This window comes from Antechinus flavipes, chromosome 1, assembly GCF_016432865.1.
Source record: "Antechinus flavipes isolate AdamAnt ecotype Samford, QLD, Australia chromosome 1, AdamAnt_v2, whole genome shotgun sequence".
Classification (NCBI taxonomy): Eukaryota; Metazoa; Chordata; class Mammalia; order Dasyuromorphia; family Dasyuridae; genus Antechinus; species Antechinus flavipes.
In genome coordinates, this window is record NC_067398.1 from 12,320,091 (window position 1) to 12,333,876 (window position 13,786).

The window sequence follows — 13,786 nt, forward strand, 5'->3', positions numbered from 1 at the left end:
ATACATGTACATGTGCATAGCATATAGCTTATTTTATAAGGAATAATTATTTATTATATACATCATACATGAATATTGTGGATATTTAATGCTTTTATGTGTGTCTATATGAACGTACCCGTGTGTGTGTGTGTGTGTGTGTGTGTGTGTGTGCGCCCAGCAAAGCAACTTTGTATCAGCATGAGTGACATTCCCTTTCTGCCTCAGACTTGCCTTATGGTCCTGGACAAGTCAATTCACTTTTCCGTAGCCCATGCAACTTTCCAATACTGTAAATAACCGGTGTCCATTTGTATTGGTGGAAGTTTCTACCATGGGATGTCCTTAGTGATGAAATCAAAACGTACATTCCACACAATGACACACACACAATCATACACATACAGACAATCTTACACACAACCACAAGGGTGTGAAAGGAAAGAACAACGGCAAAAAGCTATACTGGAGCTGTAGAATGTAAATAAATTATATGAGCAGGATAAGTTCAAAGAAGAGAGAAGAGAAGCCCCCTACCTCCTTTCTTCCCTACCTTTGCTTACTCTGCATCCCCTTTTCTCCTTTCCTATTATTTTCTTCTCTAGCTCCCTATTTCTCCCTCCTTCCTCTTTTCTTCTTTATCCTCCCTCCCTCTCTCCTTTCCCCTTCCTCCCTCCCTCTTTCTCCTTCCCTTTCTCTGTGTCTGTCTGTCTGTCTGTCTGTCTGTCTCACTCTCTCCTTCTCTCTCTCCTTCTCTCTCTCTTCTCTCTCTTTCTCTCCTCTCCTTTCCCCTTCCCTCTTTCCTTTCATGTGCAGTGACCCAGACTGTCAGTCCTGCTTGAGGTGCTGGCTAATTTTGATGAAATGTCCTTTTTTCCTCTATTTGTTTCCATTTATTTTTCTTCTAAGACATGGGTTTCTGGGAGGAGGAGATAGGTTTGCACTGGGAAATGCAGACGGTATAAAATCAAAAGTCGGAGATAACATTGTTCTCCTATAGCCCTCGCGTGCACTGTGCGTGTGTGTACCAGCGCGTGGCTGCGTGCCTGGGAGTGCACGCTGGGGTGTGTACACACACACACACAAATAATGACCTGCCAGGTGCCTCCCATCTCTGAGCTCTCTGACCCTTCTTGCTCCCGACCCCTCATTTTTCTGGACTTTCCGCCACCTTGCTAGAGGCAGGGCGGCCCCAGCTTCCTAGCTCTTTTCTCAGGCCCACTCCTAACGGCTGCCCGCCCAGTGGGGCCGGGAGGCTCATTTTCTCTTCCTGATCCTTCCCGAGATGGAGAATGGGCAGAGCAGGACCGAACAGGCCAGGGAACCCCAGTAGGAACTTCCAGTGCTTTCCTTGGGCCTCCAGAGGACTGATTTCCTCTCTTCCCAGAGAGTGAGGGGCCAGGAGCACAAGGCTGGACTCTGGGAAAAGCCTAACAAAGGCTGATTGGGTTTTAAAAAAGAGAGGAGGTTTTTGAAGTCCCTCTCTAACAGGGTGTTAATGGGGGTTGCCAGGCGTCGGTCTCAACAAAGGCAGGTTTGCACATGAAGGAGGCATGTGGCCGTCCATCCACGGGCCCTCCCTGAAATATGGACTGCACATGTGCAGAGAGCTGCGTGGGAAGGCGGGAGGCGGCTCTCCCGGGACGCATTCTTATTGCCAATTACCACAGGCAACTCTCTAGATCGGCCCGCCCCCACAGGGTCTTCTGCCGTCCATCACACAAGGCGGTGACCCGGCCGCTGTCCCACCACTCCACGGGCCTCTGGGAAGGGCACCCATGTGGAGATGGGCCCTCCCACCAGCCGGATCTCCAGCATTTCCCACCTTGGCTTTTGTGTGACTTCTCTGTTATAAATGAACTTTGCCAAAGGCAAAGGAGGAGGAGAAAGGAAGGAAGCATGGAACAGATTGGGAAGCTGGATGTTTAACCTGACACATCTGCTTGGGTTTGGGGGATTTCTTTAAGCTGAGTATATAAGGCTTATTAAAACGCAAGCAAGGTGGCAACAAGTTTCTTGACAGAAAGGTGACCTCTTCAGGTCCATACTCTTCCATCAGCAAGATTTCTGAATTCCAGGGGGAAAATCCCCGGATCAAAAACAAACCCCCAATTATATAAAAGTGATTATAAGTTCAGAACAAAAACACACCAGCTAAAAATCCAATATTTGCAAAAAATCTTGTGTTTTCTTTTTCCTGCTAAATTCAGACAAGTTTAGAAAAGCAGCCTAGTTTATCTGGAGGGTTGTGAAAGCCCAACTAAGCCGCGGAAAGTCACGGGCTTTTCCCTTCCCAAGATGGCCCCGCTAAAATCCATCCACCCAATGACACATCTCTGTTTGACGTAGGGTCGATTCACCCCCAGAAGGGATATGCCATTGAACCACAAAGATACAACTGCCAGGGAGCTGGGGGTCAATGTGTCTACATCCTGTGTCTCACAGTTGAAAAAACAGTGGCCTACTGATGTCAAGTGACTCACCTGATGTCAAACAAGCAACAGAACTGGGATCTGAATACAGATTCTCCAACTCTATGTCCGAATCACGCCAGCCAGATTTACCGTCTGCAGCCAGGGATCGCCCCATTCTAATCTGACTTAGCATGGTGGCTGGCATTTTGTAGGCACTTAATAAATGTCTGTTGAATGTCTAACTGATCCCACAGATATTCCCAAACCCAGGAAATCCATTCACTCTTCCTCATTTTTCCCCTTTGCACAAACTGCCACACCCAAACCATCTGGTGTTTTATTGGCTGAGCCCAGACCCAAAGGTCCGAGATGCATGAGAGAAAGATGTTCCTGGACTTAAGGAAGGAATACCTGGAAGCATAGATGAAGAACTGAGTTCAGCAAAAAAGAATAAAAGGCAAAACAAGAGAGAGAGAGAGAAGAGGCAGGCAGGGATGAACCGAGCCAATCCAAAACCACGAGGAGAGCTTTGGATAATGTGTGGCCAGGGGGCTGAGGTCCAACCATCTCGAATGTTTTCCTTTTCCCACCATCGTTCTCTAAGTGTGTTTTTCCCCATACCCACAAATGAAGGTCTCTGGCCCCCACATGTAGATAGAACAAGATCCTGGTAAAGTTCAGCTTGGTCACTGTCTGTGGGGAATGTTCCCTGGTACAGATTTTTAATGATCCCACCCCAAGAGGCAAGACAATTTGCCCTTTCCCCCATTGTTGGCTTAAATCTGGTCAGTCGGTACCTATTTGGGGCCGGGTTGTCAGGCTTTTATAACAGCCGTGGGCCTCCTCAGGAAAGGGGCAACTTTAGAATAAAGGATCTTTTTATTTGGTTTTGCTTATTTTTCTGAATCACCTTCAAGAGAAACACTTTCAAGAGCCCCCATCTGTGTGCACCAGAAAGGGAGAAAAACCAAGCATTCAACAGAGTCCTGAAAAACTCAGAAACAAATTGTGGCTTCAATAATTTTTGACGAAAGGGACAGGGCTTTCAGAAACAGTTTTCAAAGAGCAAATGATCGAGGACTATTGGAAAAAGTCAATTCGATCAAAACTGATTAAGTCCTTTGTGAACACTTCGTGAACAAAGACAAAATTTTTAAAAAGCAAACCCTGCTCTCACAGAGCTTACATTCTACATAGGAAATGGTACAGGGGGAAAAAGGAAATTCAAAATATTTGATATCTTGCAAACTAATGCTTACGAGATCTTGCTCAATTGAAAAAAGAACAGATGTTGACCTGAGCTTTCTGTGTTCAGAAGTTTAAAAAGAGAAACCTGTCTGGGGCTTCTTGTGAAAGACATCCCATGACACAACCACCATTGTGTCGATTAGTATTGGGGTTCGTGCAGTTCACGCTGAACCCATTTTGAAGGTTGTCCCCATGTGCTACAGCTCCAGTAATTAAAGATTGTTGTATGACTAATAAAAACTAAGCTAAAAAGTTAAAACCCAAACAATGGCAGGAAATAACATGTGTGTACAATATGTTACTAACACACTGATAATTTTCAAAAGTGACTTTTTAAAAAAGTATTATAAATCTTTCAAAACACTGTGATTTATTAAGCGAAAGGTCTGAATGGCTCAAGCTATTAAAGTGAGCTTTCAAGTCTCAGTGGCAATGCCAAATCTTTTGTTCTTCTGAATTAAATTGAGAAGGCCACATTCATTTTCCAGGGCGCCATATTTCATTGTCCTTTACTCAAAACTCAGCGATCTTCCCGACAAATATGTTACCTTATTAGAGATTATCACAACTGAGTTATAAAAACCATAACATCGTGTAGAAGGGGCAGATTAGAACAATCTAAGGGTTTGTTTTTCTTTATGATTGTACACATTCATATAATGGACCGCTGTAGGTATGAGATGGGGGAAAAACAATGGCCAGAAGAAAACATTACAGAAATGCATTAAAAACAAGTTTAAGAAATGAGCTAAGCTTAGGAAGGATAAGCATTTAGAAAAAAAATAATATAGCAGAAAGTACTGACCTGGAATTCAAGCTGGTTGCAACAAGGGAGAGAGCAGCAATTTGGAGGAGAAGCGGAGAGGAAGGAAGGGATGAAGCAGAGAATAAAAGAAAGGGGAAAAAAGCATTAGTATGGAAACCGATAGCAAAGTGATGCACTATTAGGCAAATTCAAAAGCCAATGATGAGCATCAATCAATCAATATTGATTAAGCACCAACTCTGTGCCAGGCACTGTGCTAAGCATTTCTATTTCCCTGATATCTGATATTCCCCAGGAAAGCTGTAAGCATCCCCTGGCAATTTAGGGTATCAAGCATTCACCCCCAGAAGCCAATTTCTGCGTCAGAAGCCCCGGTGCAGTCCCCCCTGATGCGAACCAGAGGTGCACTCGAGTGAGCCAACGACAGAGTTTGGCCAATTCCGGTATGAATATTTATACAGACATTCCCTATCTGTAGGCCCATAAACTTTTATGATTTAATAAATAGAAGTGGAAATCACAAAGGTAGCATATCTCATTATAAGCTCAGGGGTCACGAAGATATGATTTGAACCAGCAAGGATTGAACCAAAACACATTCCCTCAGATATTTCCCTTTTCATGACTGAAAATTAAAAGAGTGAGCAATCTGGCCATACGAGCAGTGATCATCATTTTTTTCCATGGGGGTTGAGCAAACCATGTGCCTAGGAATGATCCAAGACAAGGTCAGAGATCTTTTTGTTGATACATTCCCTCTTCTCCCTCCAACTCCTTCCCCATATTCCCATTGCGCCCCCCCCATCACCAGTTAGTTTCTTCCAGAGCTGAAAGCAGGATGGTTTTTTTTTTGATTGTGAAAATAAAGTTCATAATTTAACACTGTACTTTCTGCATAATTAATATCTTATTAGTATTTCCTCTAAATACAATAGAACGTCTAAAAGGTATTTCCAATAATAGATACATCTAAACATTATATATATAATATGTATAATTATATATATATAATTTGCTATCTACATAATATATTATCTAATAAATCTACATACACACATCCATATGACATCAGGATGTTTTTTTCTACTAGTATTATCTCTATCTATTCTTTAAATATATAAAAAAACAAAATTAACTCCAAAGCTATCTTATACTTGATTATCTTCTATATGAGATCATTTCAATTTTTACCTTTTTGTTGGGATTTGTGCGCATGTTATTTTGTATATTTGGTTCAGGAAGATGATCTCTTTGGAGACTTCTCATCATAGAAAAACCCTCTTCCAATATGGATTGTCACCTCCTCTGTAACTTCTAATTAGGAGCGTGGTCTGGGGTTCTGTGAGGTTAAGGGACTTTCCCAGGTTCGTAGTCAGCAGTAAAATTCTCTTTCCGATCCCAAGACCATCTCTTTGTAACTTAAGCTATGTTTCCTCTATTCTAGGTCAGTCCATTTCTGCCAATGGGTCTAGACAGTCAAAGCTAAGAAATAAGAATGGCCTCATCCATTTGTGCACGAAGAAAAAAAAGAAGTGAATGATTTTCTTAAGGAAAATAATACTGGGAAATTTTAGTTAAGGGCAAATATTGATGTTAATCATTAAAATCAAGGCAAGAAGAGGTTTTCTGATGATTAGATGGTGGTATTGGGGGCCTTAAAAGCTACACTGTTGGTATAACTTGACCTACAATTATCATAGAGAATAATGTGGAAATACACTTAAAAAGCCATTCAACTCTGCATTCCCTTTAATTTAGCGATATCACAACCATGTCTATGCTCTGAAGAGATCACAAAGAAGAAAAGGACCTCTAAATATGAAATATTATAGCAGTCCTTTTTTATGAAGCAAAGAATTGGAAATTGAAAGGATGATAATCAATTGGAGAATGGCTGAACAAGTTGTAGTATATAATGGAATGAAATACTACTATCATGAGCAAGATGGTTCTCTAGAAATCTGGAGAGATCTGAACAAAGTGAGACAGAGAAAATTGAGCAGAGCTGGGAGAACAATGTATACAACCCTATTCTAGGTTAAACAACTTGGAGAGACTCAGGACCTCTGTGTTAATCATCAACCAGAGTTCTAGAGCATCCATGGTGAAACACATAGCCCATCACTAATTAGACAGAGAATTACAGACCTAGAGGGCAGACTGAGGCAAACTATTTTGGAAATGGCTAATGCAAGAATATGCTTTATTTATTATATGTATTTGTAACAAGATTTGTTCTTCATGCTTTTTCAAAATAAAATTGAATAGAATTTTAAAAATAAACAAGAGCAGTGATTTAGGGAAAGAAGGGACCATTGAAGTCACCTAGTTCAATCCTTTCACTTTACAGTGAGGAAGCTGAGACAAAGAAGAATGAAATGAGTTGTCCAACAACGCATAACCTGTTAAACAGCAAAGGAAAATTCTAACATCAGATCCTCCATCTGCAGATTTATTTTCATTATACTTCACAACCATTTCTAGTTCTTTCTATATATATTCTCTTTAGAACTCAGTTTCCCCATCTGTAAGATGGAGAAATTGGAGTCAATGATTCCTAGGGTCCCTTCAACTCTGAATCTATCTTTTCCATAACCCCTTTCCCATCTCTGTAATACCCTAATCTTACTTCAGGAAGACAAATTAAGTCCAAGGCATCCATATTGGTAGAGACACACCACTTCCCTTTTTGTTTTGATTTTTCTGCTAATATGGAGGAACTCTAAGGCGGGGGGGAGGGATACTAAAAAGGGAGGGCTGTGAGAAGCAAGTGGTGCTCACAAGCTTAATACTGGGAAGGGGGGAAAAGGGGAAAGAAGGGAGAAAAGATTTTTCTGCTAATAATAATAGCGTGGTATGAGATCCCTGAAAGTCAACCCTATTTGTGTTTAATTTATTTCTTTAGCCACATCTATAATTGCTTTTGCATCAAAAATTCCCAGTGAGGAAATTCTCTCTCTCATGCATATCAGCACATGCCATGCAGCTTGAAGCCTGAGTGAATTGCTGGGGGTGCTTTCCCCAAATCTTGCAACTAGGATATTGGTGGGGGAGGGGGGATTTGAACCAGGTGTTCCTATTTTATTATCAGTTTTAAAACGCTGCCCTTCTGTATTTCCAGGCACAGTAAGACCCAGAAGAGCACAGTTACCTATTTTCCAGGACATTATCAGAGTGGTTTTTTTCCTACTGTATTTGAACCAAAAAGGCTCTCCATGCGACAATAAGCAGGGAAGTGGCTCTAGCTGGAAGCTGCTCCCAGGAACTAGAATGAACACATAATTGGAGGCAGACATCTCTGGATTCCAGGCATTAACTGGGTTTACAGGTGAGAGGTCCAAGAATTCAAGCTGCCATCCAAGGGAAACCATTTACCACCTAAAAGATGCCTGGAGATCACAGAGAGGCAGCATGTAGTCTGAAAAGCAAACTTTAATGCCTAATGGAGCTAAAAGGGAAATGAAAAGAACGCTCTTTTAAGAAAGACCCGAAGAGTCTGTTCGTGTGTCCACATCCTGGTGTTCTGTCTGTGAAATCTACCAATTGCGGGACCAACCCAAGAACAGAACAGAAGGAAGCTGGACTTCCAGACTAAGAGCAGAGCTTCAGGAAAGCAAAGGATCATTTGGACAAAAAGTGGGAACGAGTGGTTCCATTATAGGGAGCCAGCGGGCTCTCGCCCCATCTTCTCTCCTTGCTCGTGACCCACGGCACGGCCAGATAAAACTGGGCTCCTCGGCCAGGTCGGTCCCATATCGGATGGGCGACCACAGAATCCCTTCAAAACCAATTTCCAATCTCCGAATCACAGACTTAATTACAAACATTCCTCTACCACGCTGGAATGGAGATGTCTGTCCCCGCGGCTCAGAGATCTGGAGCTTCCCAGTCTTATGAGGTATGAATTTTAGGGTCAGAGCCAAGAACATGAGATATGACCCAATCAGAAGGAGGCCGTTTCACAATGCAAGGGAGAAGTGAGGGGCTGAGGCACGTGGAGCCCAGCAGAAAATGCCTTGGAAAATCAGGCTGTTTCCTTTCCCAAGGAAGCCATCCTGTTCCACGACCTCCAGCCCCGCTGCCTGCCTTCCTCTGTTCCGGGCTGGAGTAAAGATGCCCCAAAATATGTTCCCTCTTGTTCTCAAGACAAATGAGCTGCAAGAAGAGGGACAGAGCAGGGTCCCACAGCATGTTTTGTGAATTACAACGCCTGGGAAGCAACAGGTTTAAGGAGAGAGACAGAGAAAGATAAGGGGAATGTGCAGAAAATACATAAAGATAAATGCCTGTAAAAATCCCTGTTGTCTTAATGCACACCAGATTGAAGAAATAAAAATGTTAATACCCCCTGGTGATTTAAAGGCTCCATCCATTTAGGACCTGTTTTCTTCACTGGAAAATTACATTATGTATACAATACCTGATAACTAATTAGCATTCCTCTGGGTCTCTTTTTTATACAAAGCAATTTATAAGAGGTCATTAAGCCTCCAAATCCCTCTGAGAGACAAGAAGACAACACATCACTGCTTGTTTTTTGGAGTGGTTAAAGATGGGGCGACTGGACCTTAGTGACCTAGAAATGACTTGGGATAGTTGGGTTTCATGGGACCTTGGGAACTTAATTAGCTACATCGCCATGGGCACTAAGGTGGTCTGGCTTGCTGAGAGGAATGGAGCGAGACGGAATCCACCAAATCCGTGAAAGTCACTCAACAAGCACTGAGTAAATATTTAATGTGTAGCTCACCCTGTGCTAAGAGCTGGAGATAAAAAAAAAGGGGGGGGGACAGAAAGTTCCTGCCCTAGCTTGTATTTTCAGAGGGAACATGTATAATCTCTGTGCAACAAGACATTGTGTCTTGTGAGCAGACTTCTCCATACTAGGAGGTCTCCAAAAAGATGAAATCACCTGTCTGAAATGCAGGTAAGGTAAGACACACAATACACACACACACACACACACACACACACACACACACACACATCCCTAAACTAGGGAAGTCACTTGACCTGTCTGCCCCAGTTTCATCTTTTTGTATATAAGGATTAGGGTCACAAGTCAGTAAATCAATTACACTCCTCAACATATAGGAAGTCATAAGACTATATCCTGATACCTTAACCAGGTGAAAATACATAATTGATCAAAGAAAGATTGTAAGAAATATAAAAAGTCCCTCATAGTCATTGGGTGAACCAAAGAGACAGATGTTGCTAGGAAGTCTTTAACTCAATTATTCTACTCTACAAATAGGAAGTCATAAATAAGACTGTATCCTGATACCTTAACCAGGTGAAAATACATAATCAATCAATTCATCGATCAAAGAAGGGCCGTAAGAAATATGAAAAGTCTCTCAAAGCCATTGGGTGAACCAGAGAGATAGATGCTGCTAGGAAGTCTTTATCAAAAATGATGAGGGATTCGAGTCTACACTGGAAGCTTTATGTTAAATTTGTGGCTCTCATTTGGATCCCGAGGTAGGGTGAGTGAGGATCCAAAAGGGAGCCATTTGGACTGAGCCTCTGGGGGTTTATATAAGCTGCCCTGAGGCAGGAGACCGATTCTAGCATCCTTTCCAGTTCTAAATCTCCGAGCCTGCTTTGCTTAGTCACGGTAATGGGCTTTCTCTAGGAGTTTCACATAGTGATCTTCCCCACCACAGTGGAAGAAGTTTTGCCCCTGGGAGGTCCCTAAAGCAAGGCTGTCCCAGGTTGGAAGACGTGGCCATCTTCCTTCAACCCTTCCCAATAACAGCATACAAATACTATCCCATTTGATCCTCACACCAAACCTCCAAGGCAGGGGTCATTTCCCATTTGAAGAAACTGAGGCAGAACAGAACTTAAGTGATTCTGAAGCTTCATTTGCACTCAAATCTTCCTGTATCAGCTCTCTATTCATTAAGTCATCCAGCTGTCTCTCTATTGGCAGCTCAAGGGAAAATCAAGGCAGTGTCAGCTCTGACATTCTCTATAACATGACGCCTCCTGGCTTTTCAAAAGCTCTCTTTATACTTCCAAACTCTAAATCAATCAGATCTAGAGCAAAGGTTCTTAACCTGGAGTCTGTGGACTTACGTTGTAATAACATTTTGACAGCTGCGTTTCTATAGAATTGGCTTTCCTGGTATTCCTGTGTTTGATTTTTTTATGCATTTAAAAATATTATTTTGAAGACTCCATTGGCTGGACTAGACTGACCGCCCAACGAGACTAGCACCAAGTGAATGATAAGAACCTTTGATTTGGCTGCAGCGTGGTTCCTTGGATGGAGCACAGTTGGACGTCACCTGTAATGCAGGCAAGGGGGATGCTGGGAGACGCCCTCTTAGCCTGAGTTTCCTGAGCTATGAGATGTGGTTGTTAGTTCCTACCTCACAAATGCTCCTACAAATGCATCTTATGTCTTTATTCCCTTTCCACCCACTCCCATTCTATATATCTATATGAAGTTTTATATATATATATGTGTGTGTGTGTGTGTGTGTGTATCTATATGAAGTACGAATACACACACACACACACACACACACACACACTTTTTAACCCTTAAAATTCTACATAAATGCTAGCTATCACTATTATTAGCTGATATTATAACATACCAGGTTAGGAATAGAGATAGAGCTGAAAGACTCATCTTCCTGAATTCAAATCTGACTTGAGACACTTATTAGCCGTGTCTCTGGGCAAGTCACTTCATCCTGTCTGTCCGGGCCAGTATCTCTTACAAGAAAACCCCAAATGGGTCACGAAGAGTCGGTCATGAGTGAAGTGACGGAACGACAACAAAAGGAATAGGAAATGGGTTTATGACCTCATGGAAATCCTGGTACCTTTTCTATAACTCAAAGGCTTTGAACAGCAAGAGGCTGAGAGTCACTCAGAATCACACAGTCCATGTGTGTCAGTGTTGGAACTTCAATCCAAGTCTTCTTGTCTTTGAGACCAGATTTTTATCAACTCTGTAATATTGTCTAATATTTTTATGATTAACATGGAGACTTGAAAATTCCCTTCCTCAAGTGATTTTAATTTTAATCATTCAAACTAGACTGCTGGCTATTTGGTTCTATCTATGTTCTCACCATAAATAAAGATGGAATCCCATAATACTGCACTTAATACCTTGATGACAGATTATTCTATTGTTTTTAGTCATTTTTCAGTTACAACTGACTCTGTGACCCCATTTGGAGGTTTTTCGGCAAAGATACTGGAGTTCTTTGCCATATCCTTCTCCAACTCATTTCACAAAGGAAGAAACTGAGGCAGAGTTAAGGGACTTGCCCAGAGTCTTACAACTAGTGTCTGAGATTAGATTTGAACTCAGGTGCTCTTGATTCTGGGGCTGGCACTTCATCCACTGCACCACCTAGCTGTGGAGATCACCCTAAGAACTTCCTTTTTTTTCAGAAGGCAATCAGGGTGAAAGTGACTTACTCAGAGACAGCGTCAAGTGTCAAGGCTGGATTTGAACTCAGTTCCTCCTGAGCCTAGAACCGGTATCCTATCCGCTGAACTACCTTAGTTCCCCCACCTAACTGCCCCCAAAATTTCCATTTTAAGAGATGCAGGGAAAAAAGCTCCTTTTTCTTGGGCTGGGTTGGGCTGGATGGCTATGGAAGCACCTTTCAGCTTTCAAATTCAATAATTCTGCAACTTTATTCCAGGCAGGGGCGCCTGTAGGATCACAGAACTTGTACCTAAAACGGACTCCTGAGATGATCTAAGCTAACTCCCTCAGTTTACACAATGTGAGAACAGTTAAGGGATTCGTATATGGCAGATGATACAGCTGGGAAATCTCTGTGGAGAGATTCAAACCCAGGACCTTTTAGCAAAGACCAGAATTTTGCACTGGGGCGCCATATGCTTTCTGCTATAGTAAAAACTGGGTTTCAAGATTCTGAACAGCTTGATGTAAAGGGCTGAAACTCTTGAGTCGATGCACTGAGGTCAGAACAGTCGAGCGCTTGAGGCTAACTATCGATTGGACGATACTCTATGGGCATATGCTTGGAAAATAGCCCTTCCCACTATCCTGTGCTGACTCAATGATTGGTGTATACAGAGGATTGTGGGAGGGACTAGGGGATGGAGTGAGATGAGCCAGAGTCACTTTGGTGGTAGAGGAGGGAGAAGGAGGTTGGGGAGATCCTGCTTCCATCCCCTTCACTTCTACCCCTAAAGACCAAAAATAAAGACTAAGGACTTTTGCTTCTCCTGACTCCAGTTGATTCTAAGGTATCCTGGGTGCTAGCACGGTCTTCACAGCTAGAGATGAGGACATCATTGCAATGAATTTTTACACCTACATCCAGTCTAGGAGAAGAACCGGACCCATCCAGGTGATACGATAAAGAGCTCAGAGCCAAAAAGACTCCCTTCAAACCCACACTGGCTGTGTGACCTTGGATAATAATTGTAACCTCTCAGTGTCCGAGGCAAATCTCTATGATTCACAACGGGAGAGCAGGTGATGGTACACACTGTTGGGGAGACCAAAGCAGGTGAATTGTGGTCCCCGATCTGCCTGCCATCACTGCCCTGCCTTTCAAAGCCAGGAGCCTCAAGTTTTTGCTGGACTTGAGCTAAATTCCTCCATCCCACCCACCTGCCCAACACTGATCTCCCCTCACCTCATCATTCATGGGAACTGAGCAGCCAGGGCCCACCTTTGCTAGCGATTGCTGCTGAGTGTATCAGCTGTGTCCCAAACAGAGGACGGGAACTAGACTCAGTGTTTGAGGGCTCCAAGTTGCAGCCATTTCATAAATATTGACAAATTATCCTTATTGTAATGGAGTTCTTTTTTTTTTCCCTCTGAGGCAATTGGGGTTAAGTGACTTGCCCAGGGCCACACAGCCAGGAAGTGTTAAAGTGTCTGAGACCAGATTTGAACTCGGATCCTCCTGATCTCAAAACTGGTGCTCTATCCACTGCACCACCGAGCTGCCCCATAATGTAGTTCTTTATACTTGCCACAGTGCCTGACAGGCAGTAGGCACTTAAGTGCTTGGTGATTGATTGATACTTTCAAAAGCAACCTCCCATAAAAGAGTCTATTGATCATAACCATTTTAATGATGTGAAATAGATGAAGCAAGGAGCATTATTCCCATTTTATATACTGGGAAACTAAAGGAGGGTCAGTGATGAAATTGCTTGCCTAAGGTCACATGTCCCACCAATATTGGCTCTGGAAGTAACACCCTTTAAGAGGATAATTCCAGGAACCTTCTAATTTTGACATGGGAAAAGATAACTATATTCTATCCCTTCTACCAGATCCTTCCTTCCTTCCTTCCTTCCTTTCTTCTTTCTTTTTCTTTCTTTCTCTTTTGCTAAGTGATAGGAAGTAGACATCTCC

The 13,786-nt window shown here is 42.6% G+C and overlaps 1 protein-coding gene across 10 annotated transcripts in view; it reads right to left on the bottom strand.

Annotated features, from left to right (window-relative positions):
- ERC2 (ELKS/RAB6-interacting/CAST family member 2) overlaps positions 1–13,786 on the bottom strand; it is a 985,497-nt gene that overhangs the window by 542,734 nt on the left and 428,977 nt on the right. The window lies entirely within an intron of this gene.